General features: G+C 40.5%; 1 protein-coding gene across 1 annotated transcript in view; it reads left to right on the top strand.

Moving 5' to 3' along the window:
- The first annotated feature begins 15,472 nt into the window (after nucleotides 1-15,472).
- Nucleotides 15,473-15,959, top strand: part of LOC108428570 (NACHT and WD repeat domain-containing protein 2) — a 63,450-nt gene continuing 62,963 nt past the window's right edge. Inside the window, exon 1 of the mRNA XM_037547679.1 lies at nucleotides 15,473-15,781. The gene's annotated coding sequence lies outside the window, so the exon portion shown is untranslated. The remainder of the gene's footprint in view (nucleotides 15,782-15,959) is intronic.

Below are 15,959 nucleotides of genomic sequence, written 5' to 3'. Positions count from 1 at the left end.
ATGAATAAAATGCAATACATAGTGAATAAACCATTGAGTAGTGCCTAATTTGTACTTTATTGAGCAAAGCAGAAGAATTTAAATAATTCTATCCACAGTTGTTATAAATGGATACTAGGCATTTTTAAATGACACTCTTTAAGCAATCTTTTAAACCAGCCATTAGGGGTGTACTTTGTGTACTTCTGGTGGTGGTCCCAAGCCCGGATAAATGGTGAGGGTTGCGTCAGGAAGGGCATCCGTCATAAAACTTGTGCCAAAACTATCATGCGGATCACAAATATGATTGCCATACCGGATCGGTCGAGGCCCGGGTTAACAACGACGGCCTCTGGTGCTGTTGACCAGCAGGGTGCCGGTGGAAATTGGACTACTGTAGATCGAAGACCATCAATGAGGAGAGGAGGAAGGCGGGTTAGACGGCAGCGAGAGAGAAGGAAAGGCAGGAGTGTGGAGGTTAGAGTAGGGATTCTGAACATAGGGACAATGACTGGTAAAGGCAGAGAGCTTGCAGACATGATGGAGAGAAGGAAGGTAGATATTCTGTGTGTCCAGGAGACCAGATGGAAAGGAAGCAAGGCCAGGAACATTGGAAGTTGATTCAAACTGTTCTATCATGGTGTAGAGAGGAAGAGAAATGGAGTAGGGATAATCCTAAAGGAACAGCTTGTGAAAAGTGTTCTGGATGTAAAGAGAGTGTCAGACAGGATCATGAGCCTGAAGTTGGAGGTTGATGCTGTGATTTTGAATGTAGTCAGTTCATATGCACCACAGGTTGGTTGTCAGTTAGAGGAGAAAGAGGAATTTTGGAGTAAGATGGATGAAGTGGTAGATGGTGTCCCTAGAGAGGAGAGATTAGTGATTGGTGCAGACTTCAATGGACATGTTGGTGAAGGGAACAGAGGGGATGAAGAGGTGCTGGGTATGTATGGTGAGAAAGACAGAAATGCGGAAGATCAGATGGTTGTAGATTTTGCAAAGAGAATGGAAATGGCTGTGGTGAACACGTATTTTCAGAAGAGGGAAGAACACAGGGTGACATACAAGAGTGGAGGGAGGTGCACACAGGTGGATTATATCCTTAGCAGGAGATGCCACCTAAAGGAGATTGGAGATTGTAAAGTGGTGCCAGGGGAAAGTGTAGCAAGGCAGCATAGGGTGGTTGTCTGTAGAATGAGGTTAGAAACAAAGAAGAGGAAGAGAGTGAAGACAGAGCCAAAGATTAGATGGTGGAAGCTGAAGGAGGAGGATGGTTGCAGGCAGTTCAGGGAAAAATTGCAACAGGCCCTTGGGGGCAGTGAGGAGCTACCTGAGGACTGGGAAACTACAGCTAAGGTGGTGAGAGAAACTACCAAAAATGTGTTGTGTGTTTCGTCTGGTCAGAGGAAAGAAGACAAGGAAAGTTGGTGGTGGAATGAAGAAGTCCAGGAGAGTATTCATAAGAAGAAGGCAGCTAAGAAAAAGTGGGATAACCAGAGAGATGAAGGAAGTAGGCAGGAGTACTGTGAGGCTAGTCGCATAGCGAAAAGAATGGTGGCAAAGGTTCAGGCCTATGATGAGCTGTATGAGAGGCTGAACAGTAAAGAAGGAGTAAAGGACTTGTATCGTCTGGCTAAACAGAGAGATAGAGCTGGAAAGGATGTACAGCAGGTTAGGCTGATAAAGGATAGAGAGGGAAATGTACTAGTGAGTGAACAGAGAGTGTTGAGTAGATGGAAGGAGTACTTTGAAGAACTAATGAATGAGGAAAATGAGAGAGAGAGGAGGACAATGGGGGGAGAGAGAGTGAATCAGGAAGTGCAGAGAATTGGTAAGGTGGAAATGAGGGCAGCTTTAAAAAGGATGAAGAATGGAAAGGCAGTTGGTCCAGATGACATACCTGTGGAGGTATGGAGATGTTTAGGAGAGAAGGCAGTGGACTTTTTAACCAGGTTATTTAACAAAATCCTGGAGAGTGAGAGGATGCCTGATGAGTGGAGAAGCAGTGTACTGGTTTTAAGAACAAGGGTGATGTGCAGAGCTGCAGTAACTACAGAGGTATAAAGTTGATGAGCCACACCATGAAGGTATGGGAAAGAGTTGTTGAAGCAAGGCTAAGGCGAGAGGTTCAGATCAGTGAGCAGCAGTTTGGTTTCATGCCCAGAAAGAGTACCACAGATGCAATTTTTGCATTGAGAGTGTTGGTAGAGAAGTACAGAGAAGGTCAGAAGGTGCTACATTGTGTCTTTGTGGATCTAGAGAAGGCATATGATAGGGTGCCAAGAGAGGAACTGTTATTATTATTATTATTATTATTATTATTAATTATTATTATTATTATTATTATTATTATTATTATTATTATTGGGCGGCACAGTGGCACGGTGGGTAGCACTGTCGCCTCACAGCGAAGAGGGCTTGGGTTCGATTCCCTCAAGTCCTCTCTGTGTGGAGTTTGCATATTCTCCCCGTGTCTGCGTGGGTTTCTCCGGTTTCCTTCCAAAGTCAGGCCAATTGGACATGCTAAATTGCTCCTAGGTGTGTGATTGTGTCTGTCTGTCTGTCTGCCCTGCGATGGACTGGTGACTTGTCCAGGATGTATCCTGCCTTCCACCCGATGACTGCTGGGATAGGCCCAGCACCCCCCCGCGACCCTCACAGAGAAGCGGCTTAGAAAATGGATGGATATTATTATTATTATTATTATATGCATACAGCGCTTTTCATACCAGTGGCAGCTCAAAGTGCTTTACAGACAGGCAATAAGGCTTAACAGTAATAGACATAACAATGACAGATCATGTAAATACCAAAGACATGTAGAACTTCATTGAACAGCAAGTTAAAGAGATACATTTTCAAATGCTTCTTAAACACGTGAACTGAGCTTGACTGTCTAATAAAAGGTGGAATTGAGTTCCACAGTTAAGAACCATTACTGAAAGAGGCCTCTCCATGTTTTCTATACTTCTGAAGGTATTTACAGAAGGCCAGTACCTCCAGATCTTAGATCACATGCTAGCACATAAACAGACAGACATTCTGTGACATAAGCAGAAGTATCAAGGTCAGTTACAGCCTTGAAAACAAGGAGCAGAACTTTAAAATCCTGAACAATACAGGTAGCCAATGTAGTTCTTTCAAATTGGGAGTGATATGATCTCTGTTCGTGATCTCTGTTTGTTTTTGGTAGAATGTGTGCTGATGAATTTTGGATGAGTTGTAAGGGATGAGTAGTTTTCTTAGGAAGTCAAACAAAAAGAGCATAACAGTAATTAACTCTGCTTGTAACAAATGGATGAACAGGTTTCTCTGCGTCACTCCGAGATAGAAAAGGCCAAACTTTAGTGATATTTCTCCAATAATAAAAAGCAACTTTGGTCACACCCAGGTTTTGTGCTTCAGGTTTGGTATAGAAAGCCAAGGAACCAAGCTTCTAATAAAGCATGTTCCTCTGAGCACCAACAATCAGTATTTCTATTTTTTTTTTATTATTATTAAAGTTGTATCAAAGTTTGTTAAATCCACTGAGATATATCTGACACAGCTGGTAAGCCTTTTTACAGAGTCTTGATTATCAGAAGGAATCAAAATGTATAACTGTGTGTCATCAACACATTTCCTAATAATATCACCTGAAAATAACTGAACGTTTTCATGCTCTTCAATAAGATCTCAGTTCAGAAGAGTTTTGCTATTTAGTGACTGTGGATTGAGTAAAGCAAGATTTAATTTACTGCTTGCCACTATGTGTATTCTAGGTGGACTGGTCTTTTGTAAAGAAACAGGAATTAGATTATTGCCATTTTGGCTACGTATGTTTTTCTTTGATTCTCTTATTGCGTAAGGTTTGACGACTCTAATGGTGTACTGGAACAAATCTTACATTTTTTGTCTTTTATCTGTCTTAGTTTTGCGGGAATTGTTTGAACTGTCCTTTATGATCAGTTTAGGCATGCTCCTCCATTTATAACTAGAGAAAGCTTTAGCATTTAACAACAGCAGAGAAAAGGGGGAATGGTAAAATTGAGGAAACATAGTCTATAGTGTTAAAAGTATTATAGTATTAAAAGCATTGTTTACTACCATGAAGTCCAGTTAGACCTGGTGTAGTACCTTCTCAGTGGCTGGGGTGTAGTCTGTCCCTGCAGTGGAGGGCTGATCACTCCCTGAAAGCACTGCAGTTACTCACGTAGCTGACACTGTTGATATCACACCAGCCTTGGCAGCAACAGTGATCCTGCTGAACACCTACCTTCCTCTCCTGTAGGCAGTCAGAGATCCTGAGATGAAGAACCTGGCCTCGGTTATCTTCTTCATGGGTGCCTAGAACTAATGCTCCTTCAGGACTTCACTTCAACGGGATGTTGTTCATCCCCGACCTTCACACAGTGATTGTGGTGCGGACGTCCTCATTTCTGTTTAGAGTTGCAGGAAACTGTTTGGATATAAAAAAACACAACAAAAAACACTAATCTCTGGTTTAAGGCTGGACTGCCCCTTTAAATTTAGGTTTATAGAATTACATTCAACTTGAAATTTATTTGGATGCAACAGACATTTTGAATGTTAAAGACAAGCAGACCATCTACAAAGCATCTGCAGTGGACCCTCAAGTTAATCCCTTAAAATCACAGGCTTATTACAATCTGTAACCGTGGAGGCAAGGAGTCGGGATGCTAGTCCGAGTTGCATTTATTCAAATCTGATTTAACACAATCCAGAATCTGAGTAGCAGAGGGTGGTAGAACAGAAAAGTCCATGATGACACAAAACCAAACAAGACCAACGAAAACAAGCTACAGAGTACTTCCACAGTGCAAGACAGAGACCGAGCAAACACAGGGGTATGAATACAGGGGAAATGAGAAACACCTGGGACTAATGAGGGGCACAGGACATACAGGTGGAGAAGATAACAAGGGGGCAGGACCAAGGAGGAGACACAGAGCAGCCACAAAAGCATATGGTACAAGAAAACAAAAGGCACATGGCTACCATTGAGAGGAAGAAACAGGACCGTTTAGACGACGACACTGGATTTGCTCATAATAAACATCGCTTATCTCCGCATATGCGTCCGCCTCCTCGCACCTAAACATAATGGGGGGATATTTTATTCTTTTATTTAACTTTCTTTTATGTTCCTTAATTTGGAAAGTCCTTCAGTAAATCTGTACAACTGTTAAAGCTCTATACAAACTAGCTTATACAGCTGCACTGCAGTGACTCCAATTAATTGTAGCTGCTGCTGAAGCAGACATGACAGGCAGGAGGAAGCCTGTCAAAAACCTGGCACATCACTATCCTACTTCAGCAGATATAAGGAGAGAGACATGCTTCTGTCTGCTGCTCATTTGTTCAAAAAAAGGCAAGGCTGAGCACACATTCTCACAGTTTTCACACCAACTTCGTGGACTTTTATTTCTCCAGAAGACCAGGACGGGTCACTATCAAAGAGAGCAGACCACATAAGTGCAAGCAGAGGCCTAAACAAACATGTCACTTAAAAGCAGCCAGAAGGATGATGTTTTTGACACAATTCCTTTGACACAAACTGTTAGCTTCATCTTCATCTGTTTGAAGAAACAGCATGAGATCATAGACTCAATTTCAAAGCGTTGCGTTCTGTGAAATAACATTTTCACAAAACAGCATGCCCTCTTGCCTTAAGACATCTGCACACAGCTGAAAGAATAGGAGAGGTCTATTAAGCGATGAAAATCCCTCATAGTCTATAATTTTTTTCTTGTATCATGTTTGTATAACAAAGCCTCATATTGTCAACATTGGAAACATTACAGGAAAAGAAAAAACACTGAGTTGTCTTCACAGTGGAAGGATGGACAGAAACACAGAAAAACGGTGGATTTTTTCAGGTAAGTCTGTTCACACAACACCTGTCCTCTACATTGCGTGAACATTTCATGACAAAAGCACAAACAGAAATGATCCAAAGTTACCAGGAACAAAATATTATTACATTAACTTAGTCATTTGTCACAGTTGGGCATGTCTTTCTTACCTGAGAACATGTTTGTCATTCTTGCTTGCTTGTTCCCTTATGAGTGACTATATGAACATTTTTTGGATCAAAATAGTTTCCTTTTTTTGAACTGTATCTTCATGCATGCAATAAAATATGTAAATAAGATTTAGAAATACAACAAAACATGTAATCTGACCATGGGCGCCCACACTTTTGTATATAAATGTACAAATAAATGGCGTATAAGCATCAGAAGGATTGGTATCATCAGACGGTATCAATAAATAATGAGCCCACAATTCCCATATCAGTGCATTTCTAGGATGTAATGCCATTTTATTCCCAAGTCATTTGGGATCACTGCTGTTGGTCTGTTCATCATGAAATATTCACACAATGTTTAAGATGTTCTTCAAATGGTGTACAAAAACTAAATAAAAAACGAAATCTTTTGATATAACAGTAATGATACACATATGATAGTATGTGTTTATGAATGTGTCACTGCTATGAGAGTATATAGAGGTTGCACATCTATATGAGCACAGAGGCAGCCATCGGCAGCATGAATAATTGAAGGGTGGAACGCTCATCACGGAGCTTTTCACCACTCATCACCACGACTGTCACCGGATCAAGAGCAGAGCAGCGGAGCGGAGAGCAATGTCATCATACCACCAGCGTCCCTATGCTTCTTCTCTATGATCTGTGACGGACAAGGACAGAAAGCGTGTCTTATGACCTTGTCTGTCATCCATCAACTGATCTATGCTCGGTCTAGACACTGGACCCCCTCTCTGACCGCCATGGCGTCGTGACCACCTAAACTGAGAGCTACATTCAAAGAAATGTGAGATCATTATAAGATTTTAGCATCAAATTTCTGGGTAAATGTAGAACAGAGGAAGAAAGAGAGTGGGAGAAAGAGTCTCTGGGGCATGTTCCTCCCTTAGGCTTAGTGGCTTCATTAGCCCTACATGTAGCTCTAACCTAGACTATACTCAGCAAGAGGCTAAAAATAGCACATTTTACACACACAGAGTGAGAGAGAGAGAGAGAGAGAGAGAGAGAGAGCACTCACTCATCTCATCTGTTCCCCTCTGTGACAAACTGCTCCTTTTCACATTCAGGTTGAGGCTTTCACTGCAATCTAGGTCTCAAGTTCAGTTTCATTTACCCTGACATTTTTTCCTCCTTTTTTTGGGCTGACCCTTTAAAGGAAGACTCCAGCATTTTTATTTTTATTTATTATTTCTATCTGCTGAATCTATATCATATGGTTGACTACCACAGACAATTCTTACAACTGTACTTAGAAAAGAACAGAAGCTGCAGATGCAGCAGAAAAAAATTACACTGAAGAATGTTGAGGTATTCCTTCAACCTTAATCTTAAAATGTATTATTGAGTAACTGCTACAAGATGCTTCAGACCCTTTATTTCTTCATATTTACTTGTAGATTATGGAAAACTGCCTCTGGTGAAAAGGCTTCTATAAGCTCATGGCTCCATGACCTTGGAAAGATCAAACCTCAGTGTTCAGTACAGTATGGTGCCAAATTCCCAGCAGTGACACCAGCAAGAAAGCACAACTGTGTTGAAGAGCCTTCAGCCAGTATCTGGTAGGTGAAAATGTCCTTTGTATGAAAATATTTAAGAACCCCATTTGGAAAGCAGGCCTGCAGTGTGCTCTATATCTGGGGGCAAAAAATACTTGTAAAGGATTTTGGAGTGAGAGCTGAAGCTTAAATGCCACGTTGATGAGCAAAAAAAAAAAAAACTCACTTCTTCTGCCCTACAGTCAGATCTGACTTATTCTACACTGGGACACGGTCATCTGCTTATGAGAAAGTGTAAGACAAAAACCGAGAGAGAAAGCAAGTGATCAACTCAGCACTAATAAAAGTACCAGCTGAGATATAACCCCACCTGGACAACATCTACATTTACAGCATGTAGCAGACGCTCTTATTCAGAGCCACTTACAAAAAGTGATTTGTCTACCTAGAGAAAATATATTTGCTAGTTACTAACAGGGCAAAGAGAAAGCTGGTCCTGAGCTCAGAGATTGCCAAAAACAAAAGCCCATGTTGATACCTAGAGAGAAAAGAACAGGCGGAAATACAGAACAATATGCAATGTGCAATACATTCCAGTAAGTGCAGTACAATACATTACAATAAATACATGAAAGTCCATGTTCACTTCAGGGGAAAGAAAGCTCTTAACACCTTCGCACATATCTGGAAGGTTTAATAATTTTTTCAACTGAGACATTTGCAACTTTTTTAAGCCACATTTCTATACTGCACTGTAAAGTTTCTACTAACTGCATTACTTTCACACTAATTTAGTGTACCATATTACTAAGAAATAACAGTAAAACAGCAACTATGTACTGTAACTCCACTTTCACCTGGATCACAACATTACTGTAATGTAGGGAGTTCTGCTGTACCCTTACAGTAATCAGCTTACTGTTTACTTACAGAAATTATTCAATACTTAATACAGTGTATCCTGTGTCTTTGGATAACAGCAGTTAAGGTAAGAAATTTTCTGTAAATGTAGAAATTAAAAATCTGTCTTTTAATTTGGCCAGATTTATGAATATCACAACCTTGAACATATTTATTCACACAGAATATCTCAAATATTAAATAAAAAAAAACAAAAAAAAACAAACACAGCCTAAAAATATGTGGTAAAGCTAAAGCTCCGCCTCACTGTAATTTGCTGTGTTATTACAGAAAATATTAAGATGAGTTGATGTCACAATAAAACGATAAGCGCACACTGTTTCAGCTCACTGCCACTCTTCATAAAGACTCAGTCAGAGACTGCCTCAGTCAGAGACCGCCTCTACCAGTGCAGTTTCTAAAGCGTTTACCATCCAGTCTTCAAACAGAGATCATCTTAGCTTCTATTTGGTATTTAGCTTATTAAACTGTAAATACTGTTTGACCAGAGGAGGATGGGTCTCCCCTTGTGAGTCTTGGTTCCTCCCAAGGTTTCTTCCTCCAGTCTGAGGGAATTTTCCCTTGCCACCATCACCTCTGGCTTGCTCACTGGGGGATACATGTTATAACTGTATGTTTTCAAACTTCTGTAAAGCTGCTTTGTGACAACATTGCTGTAAAAAGCGCTATACAAATAAACTTGAATTGAATTGAATTGAATATTTTACTGTTAACCAATTTGTTAAATATTGTGTAATCTTGGCAATATCCCTGATAAAGACCAGCACTTTACAAATTGAGCCACTGCCACACATAATCACTGTTGCTTCACTCAATGATGAGCTTTCTTTAATCTTACATCAGTTTTTCTATCACTGAAGTTCAAATGAATTCATCAGTGCTTTTCAACCCAATCACTGTCCACCACATCTGTAGCGTACGGTCATTTACATTGGACAGTCATTTTTCATAGAACAGAACAGAATGTGAAACACAGTCAGATGCTTGAGCATCTGCTCATTGATTTCTATTCTGAGCCTGTTTTGAGTTTCTCCCAGATCCATTTTTCTGTTCTGAGGAACATGCTAAACTGATTGTCCATAATCACTGACCATATGCTCTAGATGTGGCAGATAGAGATTTTGTTGAAAAATGCTGAGGTGCTGCTTTAGTCTAATATTGCAGCTAGCATGCTGATCCTTAACTTCTTAAGTAGCTTCCTTGGAGGTAAACACACATCCACCTAGATTCTCTCATCAATATTTATGAACAGGATGTCTGCGGATTTCTCTCTTGTATTGTTTGTGTCCCAAATTCGGGTCTGTCATATTTTTAGGGGCTCATTGAGTAGGACATGTTATGAATAAAAGAAAACAGTGAAGAAGGCTTATATAAAAGGCTCTTTTATTCTTCAAATAAAAACAAGGCAGGTCTGTTCATCATCAATACTTCATTTGCAAGGCAGTGAACAAGACTATGCTTTGTTTTGTGAATGAAGAATGCCTTCCATGTCTGACAGTGTTCATTTACTCCAACAATTTCAATGAAACCAAAACTAGGCTAGAATAACAGTAAGCTGTCCTCCTCATCACTAATACAACAGATTATAATACCACCCCAAAACTGAAAAATCCACAGATGTTTCTGTTCATCCTTCTCACTGTGACACTTGTAGCTGCCAAGAAGCCATCAAGCAGAGCAAAAAGAAGAACATCTGCACATCAAACAAAAAAGCTGATGGTGGTCTCAGAACGACGGACTGACCACCACAGAGTTCAGACCTCATCTTCACCGAATGTGTTTGGAATTACTTGAATCATGAGAAGCAGAAAATGCAACCAATTTCTAAGACTAAACTTTAGAGGTGTGGAAAAATAGAGAGTGTTCTTACCATCTACGGCAGCACAGCACACCAGATCGTCTTCTACTTCACCTTCACTTTCAAGTTAAACTTTTCAATGGTAGCGAGAATCTGACAGTTTAGTATAAAAACCCAAAGTATGTTGCACTATTTATGTGTGAGGAAAAACTCCCAAATGCTAAAAAACCTGTAGGGTATGGAGTTTTGTTTAGACAGCTCCATCACATCATTACCATCTGACGACTGCAGTTACTGTTGCATAAGCTTCCTTTCTATTAACAGCTCCAGTATGAATTGACAACCCACCTTTGCCCTTGAAAAAATGGTTGACAGCTTACTGTCTTGAATTTTTCCTGCTGCTTTCAAAGCGTGATTTGAGTTGTTTTTTTTTGTTTGTTTTCCTTTTTTTTTTGATGCTTCTTTCATTTGAATAAAAAATTTAATTCTCCTTCCTCTTACAGGCTGTGGCTGGGCAAAACCACTGAAAGTTACATAGAGGGACCACTAGAGGGGTGACCGAATGGACAAGGCATTGCTGTTGGCACTGTATCTGTAGTAAATACTAATTGAGTAAAATGTTTCAATAAATAATGTTTTAGAAATCATAAAAATTGTACAAACGTTGACGGCCTTGGAATCAACCAAATCTCTCCTCCACCTCATGGCACTCCTGGAGTTAGCAAGTGGTGGATGTAGATGTTAATGGCGGAAACAGGAGAAAGGCTGCTAGTTTGTCATAATGCTGGGAAACTGTCTGTGTGTGTGTGTGCTTGATTGTGTGAATGTGTGTATCTGTATATATGTGTGTGTGCGTGTTTGCTTTTGTTCAAGGCCAGCATTCAGAATTTCCTCCCACAAGGTCTGACATGTCATGTCAACTTGTGTCTGTGCGCATGTGTCTTGTGTACAATCTCTCCCACATAAAGTCTGAATTTAAATCAAATATAATCCCAAGGTCACTGGGCTTTCTCTCTCTCTCTCTCTCTCTCTCTCTCTCTCTCTCTCTCTCTCTCTCGCTCTCTCTCTCTCTCTTCTGTACACACACTAATTGGCTGGTGCTGAAAAGCACCCCTGCTCTGACACCACAGCTGTAAACACCTCGGAAGCAACTTATCGTCATGACAACACATCATAGCAAGACGTCCCCACTATCAATCAAAGTGCCTATTTTATAATCAACCAGCTCTTTGCCAACAAAAAGCGAAAAAAGCACACCACCAAAGAAAGCAACATCCATCCAAAACACACCGGTCATGACAGCGCATCTCAATTGCATCATTAGCGTGCCACCATGGCTGTCAGCGTTGACACTGGTGTTGGATTGACGGCTCCTAATCTGGCTTGTCTGTGGTGAAGATGTGTGGAGCCTCATTGTAACGTCAGTGCTAATGGGGAGATTAAGGCAGAGCAGCCTGGAAAGATCGCGTTCGTTTTTCTGGATTTTGATCTGCATGTGAGACACATTGTACGCATGAGAGAAACACTCTCAGATGCAAAGACAGTGACAGGATTAGTGGATATGCTTAGCGGGAGAGAGTGGAGGGAAACTGGATTCATTTTACAGTACGGGAGGAGGGTGTGAGTGTGTACAGTGTCTGGTTGGATCTGGCAATGAGTGCCAGTGTGTTTAACTCTTTGAATGATTATTAAGTTATTGTTTTTACAGCTTATTCAGCTATGAACAACTATGAATTATGCGGAAACTACCGTGAACCTAGAATGGAGAAAAGGTCAAACAGACAAAATGGCTGTTAAATACAAATAATTTTTAATGTCAGGAAAAAAATCAGAATACATATTTAAGAGAAAAAGGAGCCTCAGTAATTACATATAATGTTAGATTTTCCAGGATTTACCGTATATGTACCTTTTGTTTTATTACAGCTTTTTCCACACCTGTAAAAAAGTTCAGTCTTAGAAGCTTCTCAAAGTTTATCTGATGACAGATGTGGTGATTCCTCATGGTTGTTTGGGTATTTTGGATGACTTCAAATATTTTGGGTCAACCATCCAGAGCAATGGACAGTGCAGAAAAGAGGTGAAGAAGAGGGTGCAGGCAGGATGGAGTGGGTGGAGACGGGTGTCAGGGCTGATGTGTGACAGAAGGATAGCAGCAAGAGTGAAAGGGAAGGTTTACAAGACAGTAGTGCGTCCTGCTATGATGTATGGTTTGGAGACTGTGGCTCTGTCTAAAAGACAGGAGGCTGAGCTGGAGGTGGCGGAGATGAAGATGCTGAGATTTTCGTTGGGAGTGACAAGGATGGACAAGATTAGAAATGAGCAGATCAGAGGGACAGTGAAGGTGGAGCAGTGGAGATAAAGTGGAGAGGCCAGGTTGAGATGGTTTGGACATGTGTTGAGGAGGAATAGTGGATATATTGGGCAAAGAATGTTGGAGATGGAGCTGCCGGGTAGAAGGAGAAGAGGTAGACCTCAGAGAAGGTTTATGGATGTAGTGAAGATGGACATGGAGATAGTTGATGTAAAAGTAGAGGAGGCAGTGGGTAGGGCAAGATGGAGGCAGATGATCCGCTGTGGTGACCCCTAAAGGGAGCAGCTGGAAGAAGAAGAAGAAGATTCTGTATCTAATTTCTTCTTAAATAAAATGAAAAGCTAGTACATAATGATAGGAAATTGAAGAAATGAACGCTGGTCTGTATACTGTATGCACAGTACTGTATATTGTTTCTGTCCAAAGAAACCATGAATCTCAATTTTTGCTGATTTTTTCCTAAACCATCTCAACACAACAACTGTCCTTTACATTGTGTGAAAAAACCACAATGAATGGATGAATAGAAATGCTCTAACATGGCTTGGAATAAAATCTTTTTCCATTAACTTACATTGAATGTTGAGAGCATTTTTGCCTTTGCCTGTGCCATTACTATTTTGGACATTCTTTGGACAGCGATGATACATGGATGATACAGGTTATACGATCATAACAGTGGGGGATTGAAGAACTGAGGAATTTCCCATATATTACAGTTGCAGCAAATAGAGATTAGGTTGAAAAATATATCAAGTGGTTGCTGTGGAATCACATGCTTTATTCTACATCTGTGTTTACTTCTCCTATTGTGGTTAAAATTAAGATTTGAACAGACAAAGCTGATTCTACATCAGCAAAAAAAATCATCCCAAATTAAAGGATGGACAGAACGATCTGAGTTAGCTGAGTCAGGGTGCTGTCCATGGTGCTATTCCTTTCTCCAAGCCTTCAGTAGCTCTGCACAGAACGCATTTCAGACTATGCTATAAGTTTATGAACACTTTTCATGACTTAATTACGTATTCTCCTGCAAAATAGCCTAGGCCTTTATATACAGAAGCATGGAAGAGAATCAGTTGGGGGGCTATTGTCTGGAAGCTATTCAGTTAAGTCCTCCTATTCATTCTCTCTCCAAAGTCAAGTGCTAACCCAAGCTATCAGACACATTTCCCCCAGTGTGGGGAATGATTACCTTGCATTGGAATCCATCCAGCGAGTATTTCATTCCGCATTTGCAGTTAAACACAAAGCAACCATTGCTCCCCAGACATGAGCAGCATTACATAACAGCCCACATCCACTTTGTCTGAGCTTTCCCTCGGGCTGTCTAGACTTTCGGGGTCATCCATCAATGCAAGCAGTCCCACAACAAAGCCTTTAACACCCCGTCTTTGATCATAAACCTTCACCTTGACTTTCCTCCGCCCACTGTAGTAAAGTGTTTATTACGAGCCATCTGCATTGAGCATGGGAGAAAAACCTGCTTCTTGCCCGTTAAGGAAGGGTACACAGATTTGTCCAGGGAATGAGTATATTGATCTATGGATGGGGTTATCTGTGAGGGGGATTGTATGGTGCAGTTATTATTGCTGTTGTACAGGGGCTTTGTAAGGTAATAGATGGGCATTTAAGGATGTAAGGAGGGGGGTGGTAAAGGAGGGTGTAAACTTGGGTTTCTAAGGTTTCCTCTGGCATATTTCAGCAATAACCTATGAGAAGATGTGTGTTGCAGTGATTTTATGGTTAAGGACTGTTATTAGGCATAAAGATAACAATAATAGTAATAATAACAATCTTTATTTATATAAAACTTCATTTTAGTTACAAAATCTCAGTGCGTTACAGTCGCAAGACAAGCAAAACATTGGAAAGATGAAATAGCATGGTCTAAATGAAATAACAGCAGAACTGCAAATAATCCCTCTGAAAACCTCCTTCACTGTGGCAAAGTCACAGATAAAGAGACCAGAAGAGAAATAACAAAAATTAGAAAAAATGTTTGACTGTGGTAGAATCACGGAATAAAACAAGAACAAAAAGAGAAAAGAACAGACCTTTAGAAAACCTCCTCAACTACAGTAAAATCACAAAATAAAATGACAGAAAGAGAAAAAGGTCCCCTCAGAAAACACCCTTAACCGTGATGAAAATCAGACATAAAAGACAAAAAGAGAGCAAAAGAGAACCTTAAAAATCTGCTAAACCTTGGTAAAATCACTCAGAAAACAGACAACAAAGCAAAATGAGGTCTCTAGAAAACTGTAGTAAAATTATTGTAAAGCACAGTATAATAAAATGCACAAGCATGCAATAAAAGATTAACGTGTTGTTCATAAAAAACCCATTGAGCAATTCTTCCATCAAACAGTACTTTGCTAAGACAATGGTCAGATATTTATTCATGAACAAAACAATGGCTATTAATAACTTGTTACCATTCAGTTAATGTGTGCAGTCATACATGCATACTGAGCATTATACAAGGGCTTTGAGTGTTGCTCAGCCAATCGGTTTGTAGAACTGGAACTTGGATATTTATAAATGCAAGTCCTAACCAGATCCTGTCAGATACAAAAACACATCAGAACACTTCAAGCACTGCAACATGCCTATATAGTGAATGATGTGTCCAGTCCAGTTAAACCATTTTTCAGACCATATGGATTCCTGAGTTGTCCCTACAGAGATGCTCTCGCATGGTTGATCAGGGTAATGATGCATGACTAACATTACAGTAGACACAGATTATGGCAGAACGCAGCCGAGTGTGAGTGCATGTACAATGTGCATGTGCTCCTCCTCTTTTTTTTACCCTCCAAAGGCACTGCAGCTAGTGGCGGCGCAGCATGTAGCAAGCGCTCGTAATAAAACCCTTTTGCATTAGTCCCAAGTGACTCACTGTGTGAGCTCACATGCATGAGGAATCATGCCCGGATTAGAAACCCGCCTTTAAGACTGCCTTTCTCTACCTGAACAATGGCTGTAGTCAGTGTGAGTGAAACCTGCCTCAGGTCGAGGTAACCTCACTGGTTGTAGACAGAGCCTTAATAAAGCTACAGAGAGATTACAGGTCTGACAGAGGAAGGGGGAAAAAAGGTGAAGTCTCCACCGGATCCCATCTTTGCATCACCTCATAGTGGCTCACGCTGAGGCATTTATATGAGGATCTAGGGCCACGCAGAGTCACCAAGCTCACGGCAAGGCATCCCTCCACAACAGTAAGTCAGAGCCTACTGAACTATACTAACCTCACCATACTTCATTTGCGTGTTTCTCAGTGTACATTGAAAACGTGCATGTATTTCATTTAAATCATTATTGTCTTTCAGTTTGCTTATGTTTTGGCAATAAGTGTGCAGAGGTGATATTTTATTAATGTGGAAATGATGTATGCAT

This window comes from Pygocentrus nattereri, chromosome 2, assembly GCF_015220715.1.
Source record: "Pygocentrus nattereri isolate fPygNat1 chromosome 2, fPygNat1.pri, whole genome shotgun sequence".
Lineage (NCBI taxonomy): Eukaryota > Metazoa > Chordata > Actinopteri > Characiformes > Serrasalmidae > Pygocentrus > Pygocentrus nattereri.
Note: the sequence above shows the minus strand (reverse complement) of the source record. Positions and strands in the feature narration are given on the sequence as shown.